Source organism: Manis pentadactyla, chromosome 16, assembly GCF_030020395.1.
Source record: "Manis pentadactyla isolate mManPen7 chromosome 16, mManPen7.hap1, whole genome shotgun sequence".
NCBI lineage: Eukaryota > Metazoa > Chordata > Mammalia > Pholidota > Manidae > Manis > Manis pentadactyla.
The window spans coordinates 49,805,717-49,819,060 of record NC_080034.1 but is presented as its reverse complement, the minus strand read 5'-3'; the positions used below and the strand labels follow the sequence as shown (position 1 = coordinate 49,819,060).

Here is a 13,344-nt window from a genome sequence, read left to right as displayed (position 1 = left end):
TGTTGCTTTCGATCCTAAGACTGAGACAACATGGATGGAGGATGGAGAGGGGAAGAGCAGTCAATGGGCCTAGTTGTGGGCAGTATGGCTCGTGATAACCCAGATGCCTTCCCCCATAGTTGTCTGCACTGACAGCTTGGCCATCTATTGGGGCTTGACCCTGTGGCTACCGACATGGTATTATGACAACTGGATGGTTGGTCACCAGCCCCTTTGGGGGTAAGAGTTGTGGCAATACCTATGGGCCTCTGGTCAGACTAAGACTGTTACTGTATATCATGTGACTGGCCACTTGCCTTTGGCATCCCCAGGGAATGATGAAGCAGACTCATTGGCCCAGTTGCACTGGCTAGAAAGAAAGCCTACCTCTGATGTGGCTCAGTGGCTGCACCAGCATTTGTTGCTCGCAGGGCAAAAAAAAAATGTGGGCTGTAGCCCCTCTGTGAGGCTTGCCATTGATCTTTGAAGAAGTCAGCAAAGCCTGGAAGGAGTGCCCTGTATGCCCTAAGAGGGACTTACAGTGAGTCCAACAGCAACATGGGACAATATTAAGAGGACCAATACCCTCTTAATAGATTAAGGGCAAATAGATTATATTGTGCCTCTGCCCATATCAGAAGGATATCAGTATGCCATTACATGTGTGGACATGGCTACAGGACTATTGGTTGCTTTTCTTGCACATCGTGTAGATCAGCAAACCACCAAGAGGAGCCTGGAGCATTTCTTTGTAGCCTATGGTTGGCTGCAGGTGATTGAAAGCGAACAAGGCATCCACTTTACCTGACATGCGTTACAACACTGGGTGCAGCAATTAGGAATTAAGTGGAAGTTTCATGTACCATATAATCCTAGTGGGGCAGGCATGATAGAGAGATACAACAGTTTGTTGAAATCTGGCCTGAAGTCGGACACCAACAGTCTACGAGGTTGGTCAGTTTGCCTATGGATGGTGCTGCAGCATTTGAATGAGAAGCCACATAAAGGAGCTTTGAGCCCTGTGGATATGCTCACACACCTTGCTGCCTCTCCTATACAATTTTATGTTCAAACCAAAGAAGAGCTACTGAAGTCAGGATATGGCCAGCAGAGCAACATCCTGCTGCAGCCCCTACTGCATTAAGCCCTGGAGACACTGTTGAATGGACTTGGCCCTGGATATTTTGACACATGGACCAGTGATAGGTGGCCCTTCTTGCACTTGGGTGAAAGGCCTGGAAGCTGGCCTTTTGTGTATTCCTGGAATAACAGGTGAATGGCCCCCAAAGGTCAGGGTAGTGTACCCAAAATGTCCAGGAGGCAAGAGCATCTTGCGGGGAAGTTTTGTTTTATGCAGGTACTTCCCGTAGCCCTACATATCAACCCATGTGTAACTCCCACAGGGAGTGGGGTGAAAGTCTGGTATACTAGACCATAACGAGATCCCATTCCTGCCACTGTTTTATCACAAGACTACTCTCTTGCATGTATGGATGATGGAAAAGATTTGCCTATGCTTGTGTCATTAAAACATGCCCTTAAGGTTATTTTCTCCTACAGCCATTGTGGCCTGAATGCGCCCTGTGGCTGCAGCTGCCGCATGATGATTGCTCTGAACCCTCAGTTACTGCCTGCCTATGGAATGGACAAGCTATGGACTTAATCTGCGTGGGACTTTGAACCTAGCTGAATCCTCTGGTTTGAGAATTGTCATAATTTTATTGCTGTTGGTATTGTTATGTCATTAGTCTGGTCACAATGCTCCCATTTTCTCTCCCAGGGACCATTGTGGAAGAAGGTTAATGAGTAGATTGTAATGTGAGATATCTGGGGGGTTGGCCTGTAGGTAGAATTATAACATTTCCAGAGTATCTCACTGGCTTTAGTACATTTGCATATCCTCAAGTGTGGAGAGAAGTTAATCTCTAATATCAATGGGTAATTACCTGGGCAACCAAGGGCATCTCTGAACCTGAGAGGTTAAGGGGAGGGGGCTGGTTTGTTTGCTTACTGGCTTCTTCCAGAGCAGAGGAGAAAGACAGCCTGAGACTGCACTTTGTGAGCAATAAGCGGGTTTTAAACTTTATTTCTCCATTTGACCGATTTCGGTTTTTAGAAGTATTTTGCCCCCAGATTTCCTCTCCCCGAACTACACCTTCGTAAACGTTTCCAATGTGTATTTTCCCCTCATCCTTATTTATAAGTGTTAGGCTGGAGGAAGGAAAAAGGACATGCAAACAGAACAGATACCATAAAAGGAGAACAGACCAGACCTCAAGGTCCGTGCCTTATATGGTAAGGGGACAGCTCTTCCTGAATTCCATCCTTCTGATGTGCCAACTAACACCCGGATGTCAGCCTCCTCTCTCTTGGAAGGAAAAAAAGTTCCTAGTTATCTATTATGTCACCTTTAGCCAATCATACCTCTCCACGCCCCCTAGGATAGTTTGCCCACTCCTCCCCCTCCTAACCCCTTATAAGCCCCCCACCTCCCTGACCAGTTTGACTTCCCCTGCCTGTGTTTTAGACTGAGGAATACCACCAGGGAATTGCAGTCAAATAAACTGCCTGGTCCTTTGTTGCCTCTCGTCACCTGCTTATTTTGGCTAGAATTTATCTTACAATAAGTAGTATTTTTTAATTACAAGCATGATTTATTTTCAAACTCAAACAAGAGGAGCACTATCTAATGCGTATTTTTTATTAAATACATTCTTTATTTAAAAAAGATAAATATCATAAAAAGGTCAAATATTGTACATATTCCAGACTCTTAACTCGTTTTTGGAGAAAGGTGGATAAAAATTTATAAAAATTCCATGAGACTGTAATCATATAGCAAAATAACTATGAATCTATTACATTTAAGTTAACATCCACCATTATTTTGTATTTACATTTTATAAAAACCTTAAAAACTGAATCACTGTTCTTGGTGTAAGATAAATTCCAATAAATTTCGACCTAAGTAAGCAGGCGAAGAGAGGCAACAAAGAGCCAGGTAGTTTATTTGAATGCCACCCCCGGTGATGTTCCATGGGCTGAAACACAGGCCAGGGAAGTCACCCACCCAGCAGGGCAGGCAGCAAGTTTTTAAAAAAGGCAGGGGGAGAGAGAGCAAAGGTGTACAGTGGCGCGAGGATTGGTTCATCTAGGGTGCGTGGGGGTCTCTCATTGGCCGTTAGCCAGGTACTGGAAAGTTACCACTAATCCTTTAGCTTGGGGGAAGGGCTCTAGTTGGGAGGGTTATCTGATCAGGCTCTGGGATGTTGTCAGACCGGAACCTGTTGGTCTCTTTGCCTCCTTTGGTGAGGCCTGAGCTTGTCCATCAGGCTCACCCCTTCCCCTGATGCCTGCAGCCTAACATTCCAGCCTTTTGGTCATAATGGGCGATGACTCGATCTGGCTACTTCCCGCTGACAAGGGGCGTCATGGGGGTTTCAGGCTGATATTAGGCCGAAGGAGGGGGCTCAGTGGGAAGAGGTGCATAACGGTGAAGTAACTTCTGGTTGGTGGCGACCCAAGTCATCTGGGTTAGCCGCTGTTGGAGGAACAAATGCCAATGGTTAAAGATCTGATGAGAGCTTACTGTAAGACAGTTGACATAAGGAAATTCTGATATTTCTGTAACACAAAGCATTCAGTAAAGTTTAGCATTATTCTTTTTGACAGTGCTTTCTAGGTAATTAAGCAGGTAATTATATATCAGATAAATAAGCTAAATTAGCCAAATGCTTTCTCCAATGAGAAAAAGTTTTTCTGACATGTTCCAGGGGCCCTCTGGAAAATATCAGAATTAACTAGACATAAAAGCACCTTTTTAAATTTGATTTTGGGAAGCTGTTAAAAGTTTTAAGGCACTTGCTTAAATAAGATTATAGGTTGCTATGAAGCAATACTTATCCAATTAACTAGAATGACAACAAAGTACTTCAAAGGCAAATAAAGAAGGTTACAGTTATCAAAGTTTAGCTTTTAGTCCTTTTACTATTAAGATCTCATTTTCTTAAAGACTCCAACAACTCACTGAGACTTTAAGCATAAGAAACTGCTTTGATAAAACAATTAGAAGAACTTTCTGCAATCTTTCAATATTAAGAGCAGACTAACAGTTAAGAAAACTTTGTCTTTTTAATTGAAAACAAAATTCTAATTTTGCTGTGTACTTGATACTGAGACTCATTTGCTTTAATTTTATATAGCATGACCATATTAAATTCTTCTACAAACTCTTTACAACTTTCTTTTTTACATTTAGATCTCTCTTTCTAAATAAACAGCTGTACTTTAGAACAAAGTTACTTTCTCTTATCAAAAGACATATTTTTTAGCATGCAGAAATGTTTTTCTTACTACTTTAAGTAGTTTTGATTAGAACTTAAAACTATTACTTTAACCTTCAGTGAACACTGAAAAATAGGCTACTGTAAACTGTTACACTAACATTCTTCAGATGGATACATTTATGAACGTATATTATCATTTTTGGAAATGTGCTTTATAGCACAATTTCTTATTAGGCACAAAATATGTCTATATAACTTAGCAAACTTTAAGAATTTTGGTTACTACAAAAATTCAGAAGGCAGGGGGAGGGAGAGCAAAGGTGTACGTACAGTGGCACAAGGATTGGCTTGTCTAGTACGTGGGGGTCTCTCATTGGCCTTTAGCCAGGTACTGGAAAGTTACCACTAATCCTTTAGCTTGGGGGAAGGGCTCTAGTTGGGAGGGTTATCTGATCAGGCTCTGGAATGTTGTCAGACCGGAACCTGTTGGTCTCTTTGCCTTCTTTGGTGAGGCCTGAGCTTGTCCAGCAGGCTCACCCCTTCCCCTGATGCCTGCAGCCTAACACTTGGGTTTGCAAAGAATTTTTATAGGGAAAAAGTCCATCAGAGAATGAAAGGGCAAGCTCCCAGATCCTATTTCAGCCAATCGGAGCTTAGTCTCTCTCCAGTCAGCAAGAAGTACACCCACCACCCCTAGACCCTGCCAACTGACCAAAGGCACGACTCATCACCCGCCCCAGCTACCTCCAGGCCCAGCCAATCAGCCAGAGCCATGGCCATCACCCCCCCCCCAAACCACCCTGGAAACCCATAAAACCTTTGTTCTGGGGAAAACGCGCTCTCTCTCTGGCATCTTGCCACTGCGTTGGTGTAGGTGAGAGATTGAGGTCGAGCTAGCTCTAATAAAGGCTCTTTGCTTTTGCATCGGTGTTGGCTCCTTGGTGGTCTTCTGGGATTCGCGACTTTGGGCACAACAAGAAATCCACTTATTTAAAAGGATACTAATCAATTTTATTTTAAATTAACAATCCTGTGGTCCAGGCAATATCCTTCAGCTCATCATCAAATGACACTGCCTCTGAGATATTTTTAAAAATTGGGTTTCAGCTATCCATGGATAAGCAATTTTTATGGTATCCAACATATATTTCTATGAAAAATTATCAGTATTTCAGATTACATTAAAATAAAATCAAATGTGCTTAAATTTACTACTAAACAATTTAAGTATCAGAACCAGCAGGATTTAAATGAGATGTCATTGTTTGTAACTGACAATATTGACCCTTATCTGAGACCTGTGATGCTGGAAACAGCAATGGTCAAAGAAATCCCCAACTTAAATTCCAAAAATAGCTTACTGCAAGGAACCACCTTTCCCCATATGACTTAGTTAAGACTGAAGGATGAACTCCTTTATTTACCTATGACAAAGCCAGACACAGACCCTCCAACTACCCATTCGTTGCCTCAAAAATAATTAGTTGAACTTGTCTTCACTGATCAATCAGAAGAGTATGCTTGTCAACCAAACTTCAGCTATATTTTCTCCTTCCCCGAGGTCCCTGAACTCTGACCCATCCTCAACTTCTTTAAGGGTCCCTCCTTGGAATTGGCTAGCCTCAAGGTAAACATTCTTTGATCTGTTTTCCAGTCAAGCTGTTTTTCTTCCCACTTTCCTATACTCAGTTCTTTCTGGTCTTGTTTACTCTTCCCTGTAAAGAAAATATTTTTGTCTGACCTTTGAGAAGCTTGCAGATCTTATGAGTAGTCACCCAATCCCTATTGCAATAGTCCTATTTATCCTGTCAATAAGCCTTTCAAAAAAGATCTCTCCTTACCAAGTTAGATTTGTTTACTTAACACAAGTCTTAAACTATTTTGTCTGCCCTATACACTGTGTTTCACTAAAGTCGTGTAAGCATGGAATAAACACTTTAGTTTGAGTTAGTCCCCACCATTCTTCAATGTTCTATAGAGGCCACGTTCATCTAGTCGTGATTCAAACATTTAAATTAGTTGCCTCGTCCCTTACACCTATGATTTAAATTCTGTAAACCCAGTGGTTACATGTAAATCTGGGGGGAGGAAATCGTGGGACAATACCTCTAAAAATCGAAGTCAGTCAAAGGGAGAAATAAAGTTTAAAACCCATTTATTGCCGTCTTTCTCCTCTGCTCTAACAGAAACAAAACCGGCCCTCCCCCTCACCTCTCAGGTACAGATAAGCCCCCGGTTGCCCAGGTAGTTACCCATTGATATGGAGATGAACTTCTCTCCACCCCTGAGGAATGATGCAAATGCACTAACGCCATACTTCTTTCCACCTCTTAACTCCTATTGATATGCAAATGTCCTAAACCAGGCAAGAGATTCTGGAAATATTACAATTTTACCCACATTACACTTGGGGGGCAAATGGTCAAGTGCTATTTTGATTTGGTGTGCTTATTTTATTATTCATATTTGTCCTCAATTAGACAAATCATACATAGTCTTGTGTTTCCAGGCATTGTGCCTTATTCGCAGAATGATCACATATGTTTGTACAAAGAGGTGCCCTTTTCAGGATGATACCTCACAGAAAGGATGAAATTTGAGTAAAGTTAGAGAAATCACACTGTGGGGAAAATTGCAAAATTTCCTGAATCTGGCCTTAGTGCATCTCCATAAGAATAAGTAAGAATGAGCAGCTGCCATGGCCGACTCTAGTCTTCCTCACTGCCGATTCTCCTGCCTTCCCTCTCCTAAGTCCACATCGGGCACCGACCTCGCCCTGCCCCGCTGGACGCCACGCAGCAGCCCCAGCAGCCTCCACAGTGACGGAACAAATGTGAGAAAGACACTGTCCTGTGGCCCAAGCGGCAGCGGCGGTGGCAGCAGCTAGCACAGCTCCGCGCCCGCCCTTCGCTTGCGCCTTTCCTCTTCACCCTCCCCTGCTGCCTGAAGGAGTCTCCACCCTGCTTCTCTTTTTCTCCCTGCCCTTCCCAGCTCGAGACGGAGAGCCTTCCTCGGCGAAGGCGGCTGGGGCCTGCTAGGCTGAGGCACCCCGCCAGACGATGAGGCTGGTGCCGACGGTGCTGTTGGCTGTCGAGAGGGGCTGCCAGGTGGGATGCGACTTAGGGAGTCCAAGCGGCTGTGGGTTGCTGTTGCTCCTCGCCCGGGATCGGAGAGCGGAGATCCCCCTCAGTGAGGAGAGGAAGGGAGCCAGGCGCACCTGGTGACCCTGAGGTTCCGGATCGTTGGCCCCACGGCTGCAAACCCACCCCCATCGGAAGTTGGTTGAAATTGCTTTCCGCTGCTGGTGCTGGTACGAGGGTATTGTCACAGTAACAGCAACATTTTGAATGGGGACAGTTTTTAGGCTCGGTTTGAAAAAATCTACAACCTGCTGCGGGATCCGAAATCGAAAGTAAATTCGGATTGTTTGCCGTATGGATTGGCTGCTTTGGTATTTGATTTGGATTTTCCTGCCATAAGAAAAAACAAAAATATTGACAACTTTTTAAGCAGATATAAAGACATAATAAAACTGGGATTTACGGATGAAAGCTGAAGATTGTAAAGTAGTGAAGGTGATTGGTAGAAGTGCATTTGGAGAAGTTCTATCGGTAAGGCATAAATCCACCAGGCAGGCATATGCTATGAAGCTTCTTAGCAAAGTTGAAATGATTAAGAGATCTGATTCTGCTTTTTTCATCATAAGAAAGGGACATCATGGCTTTTGCTAACAGTCCTTGGGTCGTTCAGCTTTTTTATGCATTCCAAGATGATTGTTACCTCTACATGGTGATGGAATACATGCCTGGTGGAGATCTTGTAAACTTAATGAGCAACTATGATGTACCTGAAAAATAGACTCGATTCTATACTGCAGAAGTAGTTCTTGCATTGGATGCAATTCATTCCATGGGTTTTATTTATAGGGATGTGAAGCCTGATAACCTGATAACATGCTGCTGGATAAATCTAGACATTTGAAGTTAGCAGATTTTGGTACTTGTATGAAAATTACTAAGGAAGGTATGGTACAATGTTGGACACAGCAGTTGGAACACCCGATTATATTTCCCCTGAAGCATTAAAGGTGGTGATGGTTATTATGGACAAGAATGTGACTGGTGGTCAGTTGGGGTATTTTTATATGAAGTGCTTGTAGGCGATACACTGTTTTATGCAGACTCTCTGGTTGGAATTTATAGTAAGATTATGAACCATAAAAATTCACTTACCTTCCCTGATGATAATGTCATATCAGAAGAAGCAAAAAATCTTATTTGTGCCTTCCTTACTGACAGAGAGGTGATATTAGGGCAAAATGGTGTAGAAGAAATCAAACTACATCTCTGCTTCAAAAATGATCTGTGGGCTTGGGAAACACTCCAAGACACTGTAGCACCAGTTGTATCAGATTTAAGCAGTGACACTGATACAAGTAACTGGTGGTTTAGAAGAAGATAAAGGAGTTGAAGAAATATTCCCTACACCTAAAGCTTTTGTTGGCAATCAGCTACCTTTTGTAGAATTTACATATTATAGTAATCATAGATACTTGTCTTCAGCTAATCCTAATGATAAAATAACTAGCTCCAGTGTGGATAAAAGCTTGCAGGAAAATTTGCATAAAACCATTTATAAGCTGGAAGAACAGTTGCATAATAAAATGCAATTAAAAGATGAAATGGAGCAGAAGTGCAGAACTTCAAACAAAACTAGACAAGATAACAAAAGAAGTGGATGAAGAGGGAAATCAAAGAAGAAATCTAGAATCTACAGTGTCTCATATTGAGAAGGATAAAATGTTGCCACAGCATAGAATTAATGAGTACCAAAGAAAAGGAAAATGAGAAGAGGAGGAATGTAGAAAATGAGGTTTCTACATTAAAGGACAAGTTGGAAGACGTAAAGAAAATGAATCAGAATTCACAGCTTGCTAATGAAAAGCTGGCACAACTACAAAAGCAGCCAGAAGAAGACAATGACTTACTTAGGACAGAATTAGACACAGCTACAGGATTAAGGGAAGTCACACAGAGACGAGCATGTCAATTAGTCCGAGTCCCTAAACAGAATTGCAAGAGAGAAATAGAAGTTTAGAGATTTCCAAGTCACAAATGGACCAAGATTATTACCAGCTGCAAGCTGTGTTAGAAGCTGAATGAAGGGCAGAGGTCATGATTCTGAGATGATGGGAGAACTTCAAGCTCAAATTACATCTTTACAAGAGGAGGTGAAGCATCTCAAATATCTTGAAAGAGTGGAAGGAGAAAAAATAAGCTCAAAACATGCTTAATCACTCAGAAAAGGAAAAGAATAATTTAGAAATAGATTTAAACTATAAACTTAAGTCACTACAACAATGGTTAGAAAAAGAGGTAAATGATCATAAAGCAACCAAAGTTCATGTAACTGACAAACATAAGTCTATCGAAGAGGCAAAATCCGTTGCAATGTGTGAGATGGAAAAAAAGCTAAAGGAAGAGAGAGATTCTCATGAGAAGGCTGAAAGTAGGGTTGTTCAGACTGAGAAGCAGTGTTCCATGCTAGATGTTGATCTAAAACAATAGCAGAAGCTTGAGCATTTGATGGAAAATAAAGAAAGAATGGAGGATGAAGTTAAGAATCTAAGTCTTCAATTGGAGCAAGAATCAAATAAGTGACTTTTGTTACAAAATGAAGACTCAAGCATTTGAAGCAGATAATTTAAAAGGTCTAGAAAATCAGGTGAAACAGGAAATAAATACTTTATTGGAAGCAAAGAGATTATCAGAATTTGAGTTAGCTCAGCTTACAAAACAATACAGAGGAAATGAAGGACAGAAGTGGGAGCTGCAAGATCAGCTTGAAGCTGAGCAATATTTCTCGACACTGTATAAGACCCAGGTAAAGGAACTTAAGGAAGAAATTGAAGGAAAAAACAGAATTTAAAGAAAATACAAGAACTACAAAATGAAAAAGAAACCCTTGCCACTCAGTTGGTTCCAACAGAAACAAAAGCTGAGTCTGAGCAGGTGGCTCAAGGGCTTCTAGAAGAGCAGTATTTGGAATTGACCAAAGAACGCAAGCAAGCTGCTTCAAGAAATAGACAAGAGATGACAGATAAAGATCCCACTGTTAGTTGGCTTGAAGAAATGAACCGCATGCTTACCCAAGATATTGAATTATTAAGAAAAGGAAATGAGGAGCTAATGGTAAAATGAGGAAGGCAGAGGAAGAATATAAATTGAAGAAAGAGAGATTAGTAATCTTAAGGCTGACTTTGAAAAGAATATCAACACAACGAGCCATTAAAACACAGGCTGTTAACAAGTTGGCAGAAATAATGAAAACATATTAAAACTGATAGAAAGAAGGCTTTTACACAGGATTTGAGAAAGAAAAGGAAAATCGGAAGCTACAACTGGAACTCACCCAAGAAAGAGAAATTCAACCAGATGGTAGTGAAACATCAAAAGGAACTGAATGACATGCAAGCATAATTGGTAGAAGAATGTACACATAGGAATGAGCTTCAGATGCAGTTGGCTAGCAAAGAGAGTGATACCGAACAATTGCGTGCTACGTTTTGGATCTTTTGGATTCTACAAGTGTTGCTAGTTTTCCTAGTACTGATGAAACTGATGGAAATCTTCCAGAGTCAAGAATTGAAGGTTGGCTTTCAATACCAAATAGAGGAAATATCAAACGTTATGACTGGAAGAAACTGTACATTGTGGTAAGCAGCAAAAAAATTTTGTTCTACAATGATGAGCAAGATAAGGAGCAATCCAATCCATTTATGGTATTGGACACAGATAAATTGTTTTGTGTTCAACCTAAAGCCCAAGGAGATGTGTACAGAGCTGAAACTGAAAAAATTCCTAAAATACTCCAGATACTATATGCAAATGGAGGTGAATGTGGAAAAGATGTAGAGATGGAACCAGAGCAACAAGCTGAAAAAAACAGTTTTCAAAATCACAAAGGCCATGAGTTCATTCCTACACTCTACCACTTTCCCGCCAACTGTGAGGCCTGTGCCAAATGTCTCTGGCATGTTTTTAAGCCACCCCCTGCCCTAGATTGTCAAAGGTGCCATCTTAAGTGCCACAGAGATCACTTAGATAAGAAAGACTTCATTTCTCCATGTAAAGTATGTTATAATGTAACATCAGCCAGAGACATGCTGCTGTTAGCATATTCTCAGGATGAACAAAAAAAAAATGGGTGACACATTTAGTAAAGAAGATCCCTAAAAATCCGACATCTGGTTTTGTTCGTGCATCCCCTCGAATACTTTCAACAAGGTCCACTGCAAAGCAGTCTTTCCGGAAAGTCAAAAATACATCTGGATAAACTAAACCATGTGACCCCAGCACCTTGTGGAATCATGTAGGATGCTACCTGACAAACCAAGCTTCTTTAAACATGCAGAGCAGACAGGCTTTCTTTTGACACAAGTATTTGACACAAGCTTTGGGGGTTAAGATTGCTGTTACTGTGTCCTTGCTTTGGCACAAAAGCACACTGAGGGTTTTTTGTTTTTTGTTTTTCTTTTTTGCGGGTTTGCCTACAGGTGGATTAGATTAATTATTACTATGTAATGCAAGTACAATTGAGGGAAAGCTTAGCTTGATATATATATATATATTTTAAAAGGTGCTGCCTTTTTGAATTTCTAAGAAAATGCCTGTCAATCATCATAGAACAGTTTTCCTCATATGAGTGGGAGGAAGGGACTTTCACTTTCATGTGGAATGGACATCACTATCAAGGTCAGCTCATGGAAGGAGTAAAGAAAATATCTCAAAATAAGACAACCGAAGTTCTTTTAAATGACTTCAGATTCTGTTTTCTTGCAAGACTATACAAAACTATTTTAAGAAAGTGACATCACTTGACTTCAGTGCCCTCACTGTAGAATTTAAAAGACTTACTGTTGATTGCCCATAGTGGACTTGATGGAGAATAAATATCTTACATTATGCTTTACAAAATACTGTACGTGTTTCAGCAAGTTTGTAGATTGGGAAATGGGAGAAGGCAAAAAAAAGTTACATTTACTCTATGCATTTTTGCCAAGCCATATTGAGTTATTTTACTACTAGAGACATTAGGAACTAACTGTACAAAAGAAGCAATTTTAAGAGCATTTTGTGGGGTACATAATTTCTGTTATTGTATAATGTATTTATGGTTTTAAGTGATAAAGACATTAAGTTAACAAACACATAAGAAATGTATGCACTGTTTGAGATGTAAATTATTTTTAGAAAACTTTTGATGGGAGTTCCCTTTTAGTGCCTTAATTTGAAAAAATTATTTTATCTGCCATGACTAAATATAGAAATTTCAAAAAAACATATTTTCAAAAAAGTGTGTGTCTTTGGGTTTTTCATTAATAATTTGTTTAATTTAAAATATTTAGAGGTTTGTTGGACTTTAATAAACTGAGTACAATCTTTGTATCAAACTACCTGCTCAAGTAATGAATGACTTTATAAAACTCTGCAAACTGTGTAGAAGGTTACATCAGTATAAAAGAAAATTATGGCAGTACATCTGTAATGTTTTCAAGTTAGCACAGGAATTACCAGATAAATACTGTTGAACTCCCATCCAATAATGGGAGTTGATTCATATAGGCAGTATGATTCATTGTTTATTTTTTTAACCAAATACCACCTCAATAATTTATAATGGCTTTGCAGTAATGTGTATCAAATAAGAAGCACTGGAAAATGGATTTGTCTCTAGGATGATATACATGTTTCTAGTGGTATTGAAAACCACACTGATGGATATGTAATAATAAACATCTGTTATTAATATGCTAATGACTGTGCTCATTTAATGAGAAATGGAAGTAATTTAAGGATGGATACATTTAAAAAAATAAAAAATAAATAAGTAATTACAAGGGGGAGTAAGGGCATATCTGGACTGGAGAGATTGGGCGATGTGGGTAAAATTGTAATATTTCCAGGATATCTCGCCTGGCTTTAATGCATCTGCATATCAACTAGCATTTCTCAGGGGTGGAGAGCAGGAGTTCATCTCCATATCAGTGAGTAATTACCTGGGCAACCTAGGGCTTATC

General features: G+C 40.4%; 1 pseudogene; it reads left to right on the top strand.

Moving 5' to 3' along the window:
* The first annotated feature begins 7,795 nt into the window (after positions 1-7,795).
* Positions 7,796-13,073, top strand: LOC118912662 (rho-associated protein kinase 1-like; annotated as a pseudogene).
* Positions 13,074-13,344: the final 271 nt, after the last annotated feature.